Here is a 16,171-nt window from a genome sequence, read left to right as displayed (position 1 = left end):
GAATAATTTAAAAGCTCATTTATTATGAAATAATATCTGCGTGTTAGAATACTGTGTCTCAACAAACCCCCTGAGGCTGTTTACATAAAGGAAAACAATCTGCCAATGTTAAAAAATCTACTCACTTCCCTCATTTCCCAGTTCTTTCTTAAGAAAAATAGAAAGAAGAAAAAAAGGAAAAAGCCTAGCTGCTATCCTCCACAAAGGACATTGCTCAAGTCATTAATGGAAAAAGACTGTGCTTTAAAAACAAAGGAAAATTTACGGATCCTTAGTAAAGCATAAGTATTACTTAGCACCTTGAATACACTCTAATGATGTTCTCCATTTCTAGGGAGGCAGCACATTCTGCATCACAGCTCTAGGACAAAGAGCTCTCTGTTTATGTATCTATTACTGTTCCTGGACATAAGTCAGGTTATGGCTTAGATACGGTAACGGTACATAAATACCCAACCTGTCCTTTATCTTGGTTTTTTTCCTTGGTACTTATATACCCCAGTGATCAACATACCCCTTTCAAAATATTTTATGTCTTTTTTCTCATGTTTTAATGGAGATTTTTCTAGCTGCACTAAACTTAGGTCTCCATATTGCTGGTGTTATTCCTTCCAAGGCTTTTGTTCTACTAACAGCCACACAATCTGGTCTGTATAGGCTGGACATTAGGAAAAAATTCTTCACAGAAAGGGTCACTGGGCACTGGAACAGGCTGCCCAGGGAGGGGGGTGAGTCACCTTCCCTGGAGGTGTTTAAGGGATGGGTGGACGAGGTGCTGAGGGACATGGTTTAGTGTTTGATAGGAATGGTTGGACTCAATGAACTGGTGGGTCTCTTCCAACCTGGTGATTCTGTGATTCTGTGATTCTGTATTTTGACTGCAAGTCATGGATTTCCATTTGTTTCTTTGGCTGAGGGCAGTCTTGGTCCTGCTGAAGCAGCTGGGGAACTGTCTGACTTCCACGAGGCTTGACTTTCAGCCTGTGCCTCAACTGAGTGTCAGAAAGTTCCCAGTGACAGCAACTAAAGCTTACGGATTTGACTAAACGTGTCTGCAAAGCTGTCATGGCTGGTAATAAAGTCAGCTATGCATGTGTGATAGGACAGGTGAATGTCTTGTGAATGTCCAATAGTAGTTGTGTATTTTTTTATCTTTTTTTTTGTATTTAGGAACAATGTCAAGCAGCCAAAATCTGGGTATAGAGGAATGGGTGAAAGTACTTACCCTTTTCTGCTCTCTCATCATCATGAAAACGTACGTATTTTTAAAAATAAATGTCCGAGAGTCTCTTGCTGCCCAAAAGAATATTAATTGTTTAATGTCCTCCAGAAAAATATGAATTTAAAACTTCTTTTACGCATGCACACATTCCTTTCTACCCAACAATGAAAACTCATCTTGCCACCGTTAAGTCCATATGGGGAAAGGGAGATAGAGTGTTTGCAAACATCTTAAGGACTTGTACCTGTTTCCTTAAATTTGCCCCTCACAACACATGGCATACGGACTGTGCTGTTTGGTTACTGCCTGTACATTCCTCTCACCAAAATATTTCTCTGTGCTTCCTGGTCTCTGTTACTCTTCAATTAAATACCACACACGCTTCTCCCCTAACCTACTAGTGCATCCACTTGTTCTTCTCTTAACTCCCTCTTTATATTGTCTGGCAGCAGTTTTCTTTTCCTTGCCAGGCTTGTGGCTCCATAACCATCTTTAGGGTTTTTTTTGTTTGTTTCAGCGGAGCACATCACAGGGGAGCAGCATCCTAAAGCTCTTCTCACAAATCCTCTGGGGAAAGCAGGATGATGTATTGGGCCAAGGAATACACTGCTTTGTCTTCTGGAGGGTAAGTGGTGATTATTCCAGGCCAGTTATTTTCCCTGTTTCCTTATCTACAGCTCTGTTACTTGCACAATTTCTCTCTCTCAGCCCTTTCACAAAGAATAAGGATTTTAGACGTGCATCATCAATCTCCGAGAGCAGAATAGGCTCCAACACCAGAACGTTATTTCTTAATTTTATCTATAATCTTGTTTTAGATCAATCTTTCAAATAATTTACAGTGCTGTTCCATCTGTCAGGATGAGTCTTCTGCTGTGTTTAAATGTGATAATTCGAATATCTGAGTGGAAATAGTGAGCCTTTGCCAGTGGAAAAAAAACAAAACCAAAACTAAGTCTGTTCTCAAACCTTTTTCCTGTATCAGATCTTTCTCTGTATTTTTCATAAGGGCAAAACTGGTCCTCATTGCAAAGATTAATTATCAACCAAGGTGCTGATGTTGTAATGCCCATTTGCAGTTAGGGAATTAAACCTCAGCCCATACAAGAGTTCTACAGTATCGCAGGAAAATCTGTAAAGCAACACTAGATGCAAACAGGTTCAGCTGGAATTGGAAACCTGCAATTTTTTGTTGGATACCAAAGTGCCTTCCCACCAGTAATCTACTTTGTGCTCTTTAGCTCAGTGTGTTCCAACACAACGTATTGCAATTTGACTTCTCAGGACTGGAAATAGGGTGAATGTGGGTACACACTGCAAACTCTGTTTCAATGCAGATATATGATTGACCTCCCTAGAATGGGGCTGGTAAAATAGAAGCTAGATTTCAAGTGTTTGAATGATACTGCTGCTTTATTGCTCTCAGTTATGATGAAAGTCAGGTCCTTGGTCTACCTGACCACTTTTGAAAATGAGCCTGCTTTTGATCCTTCTGATAGGACTGACTGGGAGATTTTGTGTCTTCTTGTCGATGCTGTGATGCTGATGGAGCAATGGAGATTCTGCTCAGGTATGAGATAAATCAGGTAAAGCTTGTGGTTCATCTTTCAGAAAGTTCTGGTGCACAGCTATCAGGTAGATAGTGTATTGTGAGTTCGGATTGTCTCTTCCTGGAAGAACCAGGTTAATACGTTAGGAGTCTAGGAACCATAGAATCATGTGAGAATCATAAAAAGGTTTGGTTCAGAATGGACCTTAAAGATCATCCAGTTCCAACCTCTGCCATGGGCAGGGACACCTCCCACTGGATCAGGTTTCTTAAAGCCTCACCCAGCCTGGCCTTGAACACCTCCAGGGATGGGACATCCACGACTTCTCTGGGCAACCTGAGCCAGTGCCAAAGAATGATTGAAAATGATTGCCAAAGAAACTCACAAGAAATCCACATGAAAAGAAAGGCAGTTTGAAGGCAATGTCACAGTAGTTGTGGGTTTTTTTTCAGGCTTTAAAGAACCTTCACAGGAAAAGTGGCTCCACTGAGGCTGTTATTAAAGATTTTATTGTCCCTCCCCCTTTTTTTAAGGAACTTCTCCCTATCAGAAATAATTTCACAGAAGATAAACTTTTAATTAACTTTTAGCAGAATTAACTTACCACTTATGGAGACAGAAAAGTTAAGGGCAGAATGAACTAAATTCTGAGAAATGCTCTAGTAGCTCTTACACAGTTCCATTCCTCTGATCATCCAAGGAATTATATAGGTTTCACTAAAAAGAACAATTTAGATTTTGAGGGTCAATTAATAAGAGGCATCCATTATTTTAGAGCAATAATTTAATTTCCATAAGATTCAACCAACCATTCCAGATCCAGCGATGAGAGTGATCAGTAGGCAGGTGATGATGAGAACCATTTAATATAAATTGAAATAATCATTGAGGTGAAACCAGGAATCCTTTCATGCCTCCACGTTTGACTGTTACTACTATTCAGAGGAGAAAATGTAGAGATGTGTGTAGAGATGGATACTGTGCTGGTACTAGACTGGAACAAAGAAATAACCAGAGTAAAGGAATCTAGTAAGCAGCCCTTCAGATTTAAAAAAATCATAATTGTGGCTGGTTTTGCATATTATGATGAAGTGTTTATGGCACCAAAACCTGCAGCCTGCCAAGTTGTGAACCCCCCTAAAAGTTCACAACCAAAATGTAGTGCAAAAGGATGTGATGTAGACTATTGCTCCTCGAACCCGTTGGAATCACTTTTTTCCAAATGCATGAACGGCTCTCTGCCAAGTGCCTGATTCACAGAATATTTAATGTGACGTTTAGGTTCTTAGCAGACTATGGATTAGGCTTAGTGCAAGTATGAGTAAACCTTTCATAAAGGAAACAATGAGCATGAAGTATAAACAGCTGTAACAGTGGCTGGTTGCAGTAAAATGAATACTGTGTTAGAATTTTAATTCCTTCCTTCCTGACTGAATTATTCTGGCAAATTCGGGCCCACTGGAAAAAAAAAAAGAGGCAGAAATTCAATTTCTGATGCAGATATGCTCCTGTCAACATAGTACACGTGGGACAAATTGGTAGTAGCATGATTTTGAGCTTGAGTTAACTACATTTCAGCATAATTGCAAATAGTATTAGGTGTAATATTTCATGAAAATCTGCTATTTAGACTTTGCTAAAGTAAGTAAGAAAATTCTAAAATTTCTCTCACTATTTTTTTAATCACTATATTTTATATTTGGGGCATTTTGCTTGTTTTCAGTGATTTTTTTTATTTTCTGTTAATCTTCAAGCCTGAACTCTCTTTCAAAACTAAGAACAAATTGTTTCTCAGTGTTATAATTGTCCCCAGACTTGGTAGCCTGGCTTTCCACTTGGATCACCAGGAGAACCTCAACACCAGGAGAACCTCAGCATCCTGTAGTTTATCAGGGCACTGCGACATTGCCACCTTATTCTAGTTATGCATGAGATTGTGAAAAACGGTGTCAAACTATTTCCTCTGCTGCAGAATAATTCTCATTAGCTAAAACCCCTTAGCTTGGAGTAGGATCTTTCTAGAGTATAGCTGATTAAATTCTTAAACCCTGCACTGAGATATACCGAGCATTTATTTTCTTCAAGAATAAATTGGAATGGAAGTTTTTAATGAAAAATTGTGGGCAGGTAGATGAATTGTATACAACTCACAAGCACTTTTAAGGTTTTGTTTTCCTTTTTTTTTTTCCCCTTCACTGCTTTGCCGCTTAATCTTAATTATCTGGTGTTATAGAGCTGCTGTTGATATCCTGTATTGTTAAACCAAATTATCTCTGCAGGCCTCATTCTATTGTCTGCATGCACACCTGAAATTTAGAGGCATGACTTACTTCCTTGCTAGTGTTTCAGTGGAGCAAATTTTAATTACAGTTACTCTCTTTTACATTCTAGATCAACAAGACACTTGGGTGCAGTTTGTTCCCATAAGCACTTTGGGGAAATGTGCCATGATTTTCTTCTATTTCAGTGAGGGATGAATTGTGCAATGGTAAATAACTTAATTGCTCATTTAGCGAAACCTATCTTGACAGTGATGGTCTTTCATGGTTATATTCCACATTCTGAGCTGTAAGTTATTTTTCCCCTGAATCAGAAAGCCACTAATTCCAAGGAAATGGATTCTTTAACAGATATTTATATTTTAAATATTTCTCCTTTTTTTTCTCCTGTTTACGAGTTTAAACCTGTTGTGGTTAACCTTGAAAATCTGAGTCAGCAGTGGGACTGTTCACAGTGAGTGCAGACCAGTTTTGTCTCTGGATTCAGTTACAGTTTGTATATTCCCCCAAAAGATAACTTCCAAACTTCCAGAGAAGTGGTGTCTGCCCCACTCCTGGAGGTGTTCAAAGCCAGGCTGGATGGGGCTTTTGAGCAACCTGATCCAGCAGGAGATGTCTGGAGAACTGGCTTTAAGGTCCTTTCCAACCCAAACCATTTTGAGATTCTATAATTCTATGATAACATAACTCTTACACAGATATTAACAGCTCATTGATATTAATGCATTCCACCCACCGGTAACCCTGAATACTGCCAAATTGCTCTATAGCTAAATAGGTCCTTGGTGATTTAGCTCCAGTTTATTGTTCTGTTGTCAATATGCCTCAGGAAATCTAAGGAATACAACTTAAGCAAGACATTAAATACTACCTGTTGTATACAACTGATGACAAATATCAGATCACAGCGAATTTCATCAAAGAGTAGGTTCTGGCAAAGAAAGGCTACAGTGCTCTGTACTCTTACGATACTCTGAGTCATTTTGACCTATTTTTTAATACTTTATATTGCTAATGATATGTACTCCTTTGCCTTTGACATTTACTGCCGTTACTGGGGTTACTGGGATCTGCTCTTCTCACATTCACATAATGAAAAAAGTATTTTCGAAGTGAAACACGAAAACACGAGACTTGAAAGTGGTAACTTTTCCTGGCCTTCTGACTCTGGAGGTATCATGAAACAGACAGGGATTTCATGCAGCCACAGTTTTCTCATTTTTAGTTGGTTTTTCATTCAGGTATGGAATTTTAAAACAGGTTGCCTCTGGAGAATTTGTTCTAGTGCCTCATCCCTCACAGTAAAAAATGTCTTTCTAGTATTTAATTTAAATCTCCCCTCTTTCAGCCTAAAATTGTTCCCCCTTGTCCTATACTTGCACTCCCTGGTAAGGACCCCTCCCCAGCTTTCCATTAGGTCCCCTTTAAGTACTGGAAAGCTGAAAGGTTCAGCCTTCTCTCCTCTTCACTGAACAATACCATTGACCTGATTGATGCGTAGATCTTTAAAAAAATAGATGGTGTTTATTACTAGAAAGTGGAAAATGTCACGTTAAAAATCTAAGTCACCTTTTCTTTTTTTCAAGCATGGAAATTTCTTGTTTTGTCTTCCAAAGTCTGTTAGTTTTTTTTTCAAAAAGAGCCCCACTGGCCCATGTTCTTGCCATAAACAACTGTGGATTAATTTTGTCCCTTTCTTTCCCATTTCCTCAGTTTCTTATCTGTTTTACTTCTAGTAAGTAAAGAGTTCTTGTGCCTACCCCAGTTTCCCAAGTTAGAAAGTAGAAGTCTCTTACATCATTTCTGGGTTTGCTATTAACTAGCTATGACCTCAGGCAACCAGAATGTCAAAACGCTACTAATTGTTTCGTTACTAATTAATGTAAAGACATAAAAGAAAAAAATCTTTATGATGCTTTAATATGTGTACATTTCACATTTCTGAGCAGATTCAACTTTTCTTTCTCTAGCTAGTATGCCAGATATTTTCTTATTTATGCGCTATGGTGAATCCAGACAAGCCCATTTTAAAGTCAACTGCCATTCCTTATACATAGAAATTCTTTTCAGGATTACTCTAGCCTGAGGCAAAACCTAGTAAAATTAAATCCCTTGCAGTAACGAGGTGAGGCTGAAGTTCTGTTTTACAACCTGTACCATTACTAATGGAGTCACAAGCTGCCAGAGTTTTTAAGTCTTTAAACATCAGAAGTCAGACTCACTCTTTCTATGCTTGGACTCACTTATTTATATGACCCGTTGTATTTAATATCTATATACAAATGTGTGTGGCTGGCTTCTAAGAACCTTTATGACATTTCTGGACATGCTCCTGTTTTGAATGTGTAAGGCTAAACTTCCACAGCAAGCATTGGTACTTGGAGAGTGTGGTTACAAAACTATAATTCACAGATATTTTGTCTCCGCTGCTGCATCTTTAGAACCCGTGGGCCCATCTGATTAGTAAACCCTTGTGTCTGAGATATGTTTGGTCAATGTGGTCATGCAGAGGTCTGTTAACAAACCTGAAGATTTCCTTTGCCTCAAAAACTCAGCTCTTTAGAAAACAAAGCCAGGAAAATCAGTGTATTGACACGTACTAGATATGAATTTGTCTTTGCTCTCGCCCTTCATCATTCGCTCTCAGGCTTTGATCATCTAGTTCCTTTCCGAACACCTTCTTGTTCCTCTCTCCAGTGAAACTTCACTAATGAAATTACAGGAAATATCATTATCTTTCATTAGCCTACTGTTTCTCAAATTCTACTGTTTATCAGTGCAACTGGTTTATTGAGACTTCAAGAGGGAAATTGTCTAGTTGGCTTAAGGCTATATCTCTACAAATTGTATTAATTTAGTAAGAGCTGAATGGTTACATGGCTGCCTATCACACTGAAAATGAATTATCTTCTAATTAAGGATGTAAACTTGTTTACCACCTTTGTTTAGCACAGATATTACTTGAGGTAAGCCAACGCTATCAGAATTACTAAAATTAGATCATTCTTAATTAAATATCTCCACAGACAGAGCTCTTCATGTCATAAATGAGTGCTTTTTCTTTTAATTGAGATGGATTTATTTCTCCATCAAAAATTATCTTCTTCCAGGAAATCCAACCACTTTCATTTAGTTGGAAACCTTGAGGCAGGGTTCTTGCTTCTGGCTGTGGTTTATTGTTGAGTCTGAAGTTTAAAGATCACACTTTGCTTTAAGATAATAGCAATTCCAGGAAAAAAAGTGTTGTGAAAACATGAAGCTTATTCTAAAATTAAACTTGCTTGCCTAAGCTATTGCTTTATTCTAATTTCATTTAGTTTACCTTGGTATATAGTAAACAAAATTTATTTCTCCTGACTTTCAGATGATGAGGTGTAGGGATAACCTTTTATCATTTATCTGCAGCAATCACGTATTTCTGCATCTCTATTGGTCTCTGTCTATGGTCGTATAACTCAAGGAGGGAACTGCATTAATGAAATGCAATAGTTGGCTATTCTAGAGCTGCTTTTTCTGCCAGTGAGCTGGCATTTATGCTGTTTGTGACCCAAAGTTCCTTGATGTTTATTGAAATCTTCCTATTGCTTTTTAACAGACTTTGGATTTGTATTTTATGATATACTTAAAAATAAATATTTTTACTTCAAAATATGGAAAATGGTAAGAGGAGAATCAGGGGAACAAAACCACAGAAAATGAAAAATGAACCTGCTTAGTTGCTAGTATATATCCTTCTATGGGGAAACTTCATTGAGAACCAGAAGCACGTTTGTCATTTGTAGTGAAATGCATTCTTCATTGCTACAACAGAGCAGAAAGGGTTCTGACTATGCCACTACATGGCTAATATTAAATCACAACATCCTGTTTATTTTATAATCAAAAGCATTATGTTAACATCTTTGATAAAAATCCAGAAAAATACTACTGTAGAGTGTAATGAAAATGGTTTTGGTGAGAACTTACATCAGTTAAGAAGTCATAGTTTTGGGTTGTTAAGATCTTTCTGGTTTCTCAAGGAAAGGAAAGTTGTCAAAGTCTCTTGACTAAAGCTTGCAGAAACTACACTAGTGCCAAGCCTGCGCTGCCAGAAAGCTCAGTGTTTTGCACTTTAAAACAGATGGGTAATAATTACTTTGATAGTACCATTTTTTCCCATTCTTAAAATATAAATAACTCTACTGCCATTCCAAGTATTTGTTAAATTTGAATTTTGGAAGAAAGAGGATGAAATAATTTAGCTAACTGTATAAAAATGTAAAGGTTACAATACTGATTGACTCCAAATTAATCTCTTCCATGATTTTAACTGACTTTTATAGGAATTCTCCAGTTATGACCAGAGTTTTATTTTCTCTATCTGGAAAGAGACTTTAGAAGTGTATGATCATTTTCATAAATGCTAGTTTTATACTTATTTATTTTAACCCATTATAATACACCCAAACAATTTCAAAAGAAAAGCATATTTAATTGGCAATGTTAGATTTGCAAGTGGCAGCTTTCCATTATGTCTCAGAAATAAAAACCTATTAATTCATGGTTTCACAATTACAAATATTCTTTAATTCTCTCCCACATTTGACGGATTAAATGGAATTTCTGTCAAAAGCTCAGGTTTCATGTGGAAGAAATGATAACATATTTCTACAGCATAAATTCAAGACACAGGATACCAGGACAGCAGTTGGAAAATCTTCATAGACTACAAACTGTATGATTAGAAAACTACTGTGCTAAGTGATGAAATTATTGACTCACAGAAATCCATTAGTTTGTGCCCTTTCACATCTGCAGATAGAAAAGGTTTCTACGTTAAAAGCATACTTTTTTTTTTTTGTTCTTAAATGCAACTGTGTTCTGTTTCCTGATACTTTTGATAATCAAGCAACTAAGCCAAGCAACTGGTTGTGATTTTGTAGCAGAACCGGAGACTGGAAAAGCATGCATGTTTTTCAAACTGCAGCATTAATTACAGGTTATTAAGCAGAAAGGAAGAATTTCACTTAGTCACAGCTTTGATTTTCCTATTGCTATCTCCTCGCAAGAAACGACAGATCACATTTTCATGTCTTTGGTGAGTTATCAGTTTCAAATGTCTTTTTATTATTTTATGAATTGAAATAGATGCGTCTGAAACTGAAAGCATCATATTTAATCCATTGCCTGAAAGAAATGCTTGTCAGGGCATGCTGGAAGATGACTCCCAACAGTGGGTCAAGTGCAAGGATTGCTTTTATATTTCTGGGGAGAAGATTGCTTCAGCCTCTCTTTATTTGTGCAGATTGTAAACCCTTCAGGAGCAGAGTCAGCCCCGTGACTATTCACACCATCCTGACTATGTCCTGGCTGTGAAGTAAGATCATTTTGATACTAACAAGCTTTCTTGTGTTACTTGCATCCCTCCCCTACCTCCTCCCCTAAACCCTTCAGCTTTTCTCCAGCAGCGGTCAGTATTAAACTTTAGATGGATTCTTGCAGAGGCTGCAATATGTAAAATACTCACACGCAAATAGGTGTGGGGCTTGTTTGTAGCTCTTCAGAAGTTGCACAGGCCTTTTACGATCTTTGGCCATGACTTCTGTGGGGCTGAGGCTCCTAAAACCTCTGTGAAATGGCTGCAGGCCACTGAATCTGCCCAGCAGTAGATTGTTTGGTTCTCCTTCCACACTTCTGTCAAAATTAACAGGCTACAAAAATGGGTTAGAATTACCCCTACTGAGGAAAAATAAGTAAAATAAAAAAATCTTATTTTAAATATGATTAGCCTCTCTTCTTTATGAATTAGAAGCCTTCTGGATTAGTGATTTGATGAATTATGTTTATCAATAATATTGCCTTTTACCATATTCCTTACATGAAAAGTTGTTCCACAGAAGAGATTTTCACCCTTCTTTTGAGACTCAGTTAAAAGCAACGCACAGACCACACAACACAAAGAAAGACATTCGAAATCACATGATTAAAAAGAGAAATGAAGAAAGGCTCTTTAGAACTAGTGATCATAGCTAGTGCGTTTGTTCCTTTTTGTGTTTTAATTCCGCAATGATTTATTGAAATGTTGAGAAAATACGATTTTTTTTGTTTGTGAAACTGAACATGTGAGGAAATAGTTCTCAACCTGTTGGCGAGACCTGAAACTAAGTGGTGAGGTAACATAGCATGATTATTAGAACTCATAATGAACTTGGTGAACTATGTGTCTAATTATTTCTTTGCAGTCACCGTGGAAATTCTGCTTGCAACCAAGAGAACAATATGACTCTTTAGTTTAAAAATATCCCTTAGAAGTGTTTAATCTATCCAAAACTTTATACATTAAATCCTAAACACATACAAGCCAAGAAACCAAATAAAGAATACCACCTAACTTGAAGGCATCCAGCAGGCACACCCTTAATGAGATTTCTTCCCATGACAGACTTATTTTGGCCATTATGTCACGTGGCATAAATATAATAGGTTAGGACAATTTGAAGGAAATGATTTCTTTATCTAATTTGACCTGAGCAGAATGATTGAAAAGAATACCTGATGAAAGATTTCTTCTGACTTGGTTTTGCAGTGTCTCCATTCTGGTCAATGCAAGAGGAGAAGAGGAGTTAATATGGCTCAGCATTTTGCATCACTCTGTAGTCTGTTCTTATGTGTCAGAATATCAAAGAAGTGAGTCACAAGAGAGAACATTTTGTCCCGCATATTTAAAATGAACAAAAGAAAATTATACTGTTATTGTTATGGGTAGAACAGTACTTCCAGCCTTGATTGTGCCCACTCACTCAAAATTATCCCAGCCCGAACAGGCAAGATTCATGTACTAGTGGTGTTATGTGTCTCCTCTGGGGGTCTATGGTAGAACAAAAAATATATACTTTATATAACCATAAAGGAGACAACCCTTGATTTTGGAAAGTCACATTGAACTTTAAAAAATATATTTGTGTCTGTCAAAGCTACTATTGATTCAAGCCAGCCAAATGGGTACAGAGTTACAACAGGAAGCTTCCTAGAAATTCCTGAAGGGAATACTTGCAAGTTTGTGGATTTAGAGGAAGAACATCCTCAGATTATCTTGTAGTTGATATTTAAAATGTAGTTAAAAGGTGTTTTGGTGACACGCTTGCTATATAATCACCTTGATGCTATTCTGTTCCTCCTTCCTCATTTATAAGGAGAATATTTGTACAAAGTAATTCGTAAAACTATATATAAGAAAAAAGCAAACTACTCACAGGAGGATCTTAGCCATCTCCCGTGCATGCCTTGTAGTGATATAATAGAGGAAAAAAGGTATTAAGAAAGTACCAGATACGCAAGATTTGCAAAGGAAGAAGAAACAAAGGGAATTATTGTCTTGCATTTCTTTCTGTTATAATCAAGTTAGGCAATGTTTGTAGTAATCAAATCATTCTAGAGTGACAGTATGTGATTAACCTGAAAGTGTATCTCTAGGCAGGAACAAATACAGATCAATTAACTGATGTAATGAAAGGTTTCAGTAGTCCCTTCTAATATTTAGCATTGATTGGTATGATGTGTTAGTGACTCATTTGATCAGTAAGCAGCATCTTAATGTTTATGTAAACATTGCTCAGAACAAATGTGAGTAAGACAGAAAAGAATATATTTTTTTTGGTTGCTGTTGTATTGCATATCCTGACATATTGCTAATACTCTGGCTTAGACTGGAAACTTTGGGGTTTAGTCATTTTTTTCCCCTTGAACTTCTGTCTGTGTGCTTGATAGCTGGATGGTGGATGCTTTAACTCTCTGCTCCTCTGCTAACACACTTTGACCACAATGACTGGGACAAATTCATCTGTTTCAGAAATTTAGCTGATGGTTGTGGTCTGCTCATCTAGGAATTGCTTTGCAGGTGTGCTGGTATCTCAGAAACAATCGGTTTATTTGGTACCAATTGGCCCATCAGCCACACGACAGCCAAATTCGTTGGCTAAAGGGATGCCTCTGAAGGGAGTTCTTGGACTCTTCTTGTGACAGGATCAAGACCTACATCAGAAAATCTGTCTTTGCTCTTCCTAGTGGAAAGAGCTACAGTACAAACAGAAACATCACTAATTATAGCACACCTCTGCGCCACACATCCACCCTGCCCTCCCAGCTTAATCAGGGAAACTATGAATATTTCCCCTTTGTTCTGTCTACAACAGCTCTCACCTCATTTGCCAGGAGGTATGTCTCATTATCAAGAAGCAAAGAGTTGAACTTCCTTGCTGATAGGATTGTTTAGAAAATAAAACACCATTATCCACAGCTGTACTTCCAGTAAGAGCAAACAATCCCTGTTTTAGATATCAGCAGGTGGAAATCTCAGCAGAATGATGCATGTTTGTTGTTATGATTCCTGATGACCTTTCTTGTTTTTATTCCACTCTGATAGTGAATGCCGACTGTTGTGTTGGTGTTTTTTAACCTCCTGAAGTGATTTGGGGCTTGTTACAAAACAGCGTTAATTTATATTTAACTACCTAGGAATTTCCTCCTTTAACTGCACCGGCCAGTGTCTCACTTCAGGCAGTACTTGTGCCAGAATCTGTGACTGCTTTATGAAGTACTTCATGGTGAGGCATGAAGGTCAGAGTAGCAGTTATCTGAATGACAAAGCCATGGATGAGCTGTTCAGCACATTCTGCTGAATCAGACTTATTTTTTTTTTTTTAACTGGAATTTTTTTTTAACATATTTTAAGATGAGTATTTTGGATATGTCAGGATACTGGCAGTATGTAGTTTATCCACTCTCCTCAAGAATCAAGCAAATCCAGGATCCTGGGACCAGATCTTTGAGAAGGTATATTGTAACTTCCATTACTTATTTCTGGCACCTACACAGTTTAATTCCACACCAATATGACCATGCACTTGTTCTTATAAAACACTTATTTTCTAGCTTAGTCAGAAACTTACAGTTTTGTCTTAACACTTTCAAGCAAGGACCTAAATCAAAAACTATGCCTGATTCTGAAAAGGGACACAACAGTCATGTAATGCTTTTAATAAAGCTTTATTTGTTAAATTTATACGAGCCTTCAAATGCAGGGAACAGGTGACATCCTTTATGGTGCACTTACTGTCATTTGACTACATGCACCATCATCTTCTGTATTACTGACCTCATTTTCTGTCTACATTTTCCCGACATGAGGTGTAATCAATTTCTAAAGCAAAATCAGCCTTGATCAGTCTGGGTTTTTTGAAATGATATTACAAACTATCCTTCACTTACATGCAATTTAGAATCACAATCTCTTTGAAAATCTGCTGTAAAACCAAGTTAACAACCTCCAAACAGACATGTAATTTATTCCTCCTTTTCTACTAATGAGAATACTAAATAATGCCACTAAAACTACAAGAATTAGTAAGGCTGTTGTTCATAAGGAGTGAGTCAGACTTTCAAAACTAATTTTTCATCTCCATGTTTCTGCTGTCTGGCTGTTGCTAACTTCAGAACAGCACAAGCCTCTGCCCAGCTCACCTCTCAGTGTTGTTTATTGGCCTCTTGAAACTCATCATTTGCACTAATTTAATTTTTTTTTTCCTCAGCAACACAATATTTAAAATGGTGTGTATGCATCAAAGAAAGTATGATATCGCCTGATGTGAATTCCATCTTCTCTAAACCTCCTTTCCTACCTTCACCTGAATTTTCATTTGAAAACCTCACCCATCTTGTACAGTTGGATCTTTGAGAGAAGTCGGTCCATGAGGGTGGGGCAGGGATAACGCTCAATCCAGAGGAGAGGAAAATCCTGAAGGACTGCTAATTTAAGAGAAGTGGAAACCAGTAATACTAACCCTTCATGGCAATGGGTGCTGTAGGACTCACTGTCAATGTCTGTGACTTGAGAAGTCTTTTTTGTCTTAAACAATTACAGGCTGAACAATGTGGCATTTAACCGAAGGCTTTTCATTGGCAGTTTTATTTGTCTGAGGTGCCGCAAATCTGATCCTATTTTATTCATTTCCATCTATAGTTATTTTGATTTACTACTTTTGTCTCCTGAATATAAAGGCTTCTATATCACTGATATTTCACTAACTGTGATTCGCTGGGAAGATGACATTTACTGCTGTCACGTACATAGAAATAAAAAAAAGGTTCCTAATGTTTTGCAGCAGGAACTGTGAAAACTGTAATAAAAGTACATAGTAACCGTCACTAAAGGCTGCACAAGAAATTTAAGAGAAGATGAAAAAAGAGGAATAAATATTGTTATTTGCATTCTACCATGTTTGATGCTGCTACTGAAATGTCCACCTGTTTATTTACAGCAAGGTTGTCTGGAGTTGGTCTTCAGTGGAAAATTAGTGCAACACTTGTGTGTGTTTCTGGATTTGTGACAGGAGGATTTGATTACTGATTTGATTTTTCCTTTGCCAACCAGCAACATCCCCCCCAAGGAGTTTTTTTACATTTTTCTCCCACTGTTCGGAGTTTGATAAACAAAGTGTAGGTCACAGTTATCACAGCACATGGAGACACAGGCTGTCTCTTTATCTCTGCATGTATGCTATGCCAACACTTCTGAATTTAAACCGGTTGAACATGAGCGGGGGATGCCGATTCCTTCATTCACGTTGAAACTTGGGGCAAAAGGAGTATTTACCTTCTTTATTCTGGGGTTATTCAGGAGTCCAGGGTTTTACAACAAACACAGGCTCCAAAACACATTGAGGAGTGCTTAAGTCAGTGAGCAAAGCCAACGGCAATACTTGGGGGTCTTCAATCTTTTGCAGCCTTTGAACAGCCAGAGCAGCACAGAACCCCTAAGCAACACTCCCACTTGATGCTTGCACCTACAGCTTTTGGTTCTGGTCATACAAGGGATTCTGTCAAGCTCAGCTCCGTATCAGTTGATTGGCAAACTGTCGATGAGAGGAAGAGCCACCGTTCCGATGAAGGTGTCGCGAATCCTTCCTCTCTCTTCCTGCTCTCTGGCTCACATGAAATGAAGAAAGCTGATCATCACTCGGTGTGAAAAGCTCAGTTCTGCTGCTGCCATTGCCCGTTTTCACTCCTCCAGCACCTTCTGAAGGCACCAGCCTACTTAGCCATAAGCCTGCAAAACCACCTCACCCCACAGACACCATTATTTC

This window comes from Phaenicophaeus curvirostris, chromosome 8 (genome assembly GCF_032191515.1).
Source record: "Phaenicophaeus curvirostris isolate KB17595 chromosome 8, BPBGC_Pcur_1.0, whole genome shotgun sequence".
In the NCBI taxonomy this organism is placed as follows: Eukaryota; Metazoa; Chordata; class Aves; order Cuculiformes; family Cuculidae; genus Phaenicophaeus; species Phaenicophaeus curvirostris.
This window is presented reverse-complemented; position numbering follows the sequence as displayed.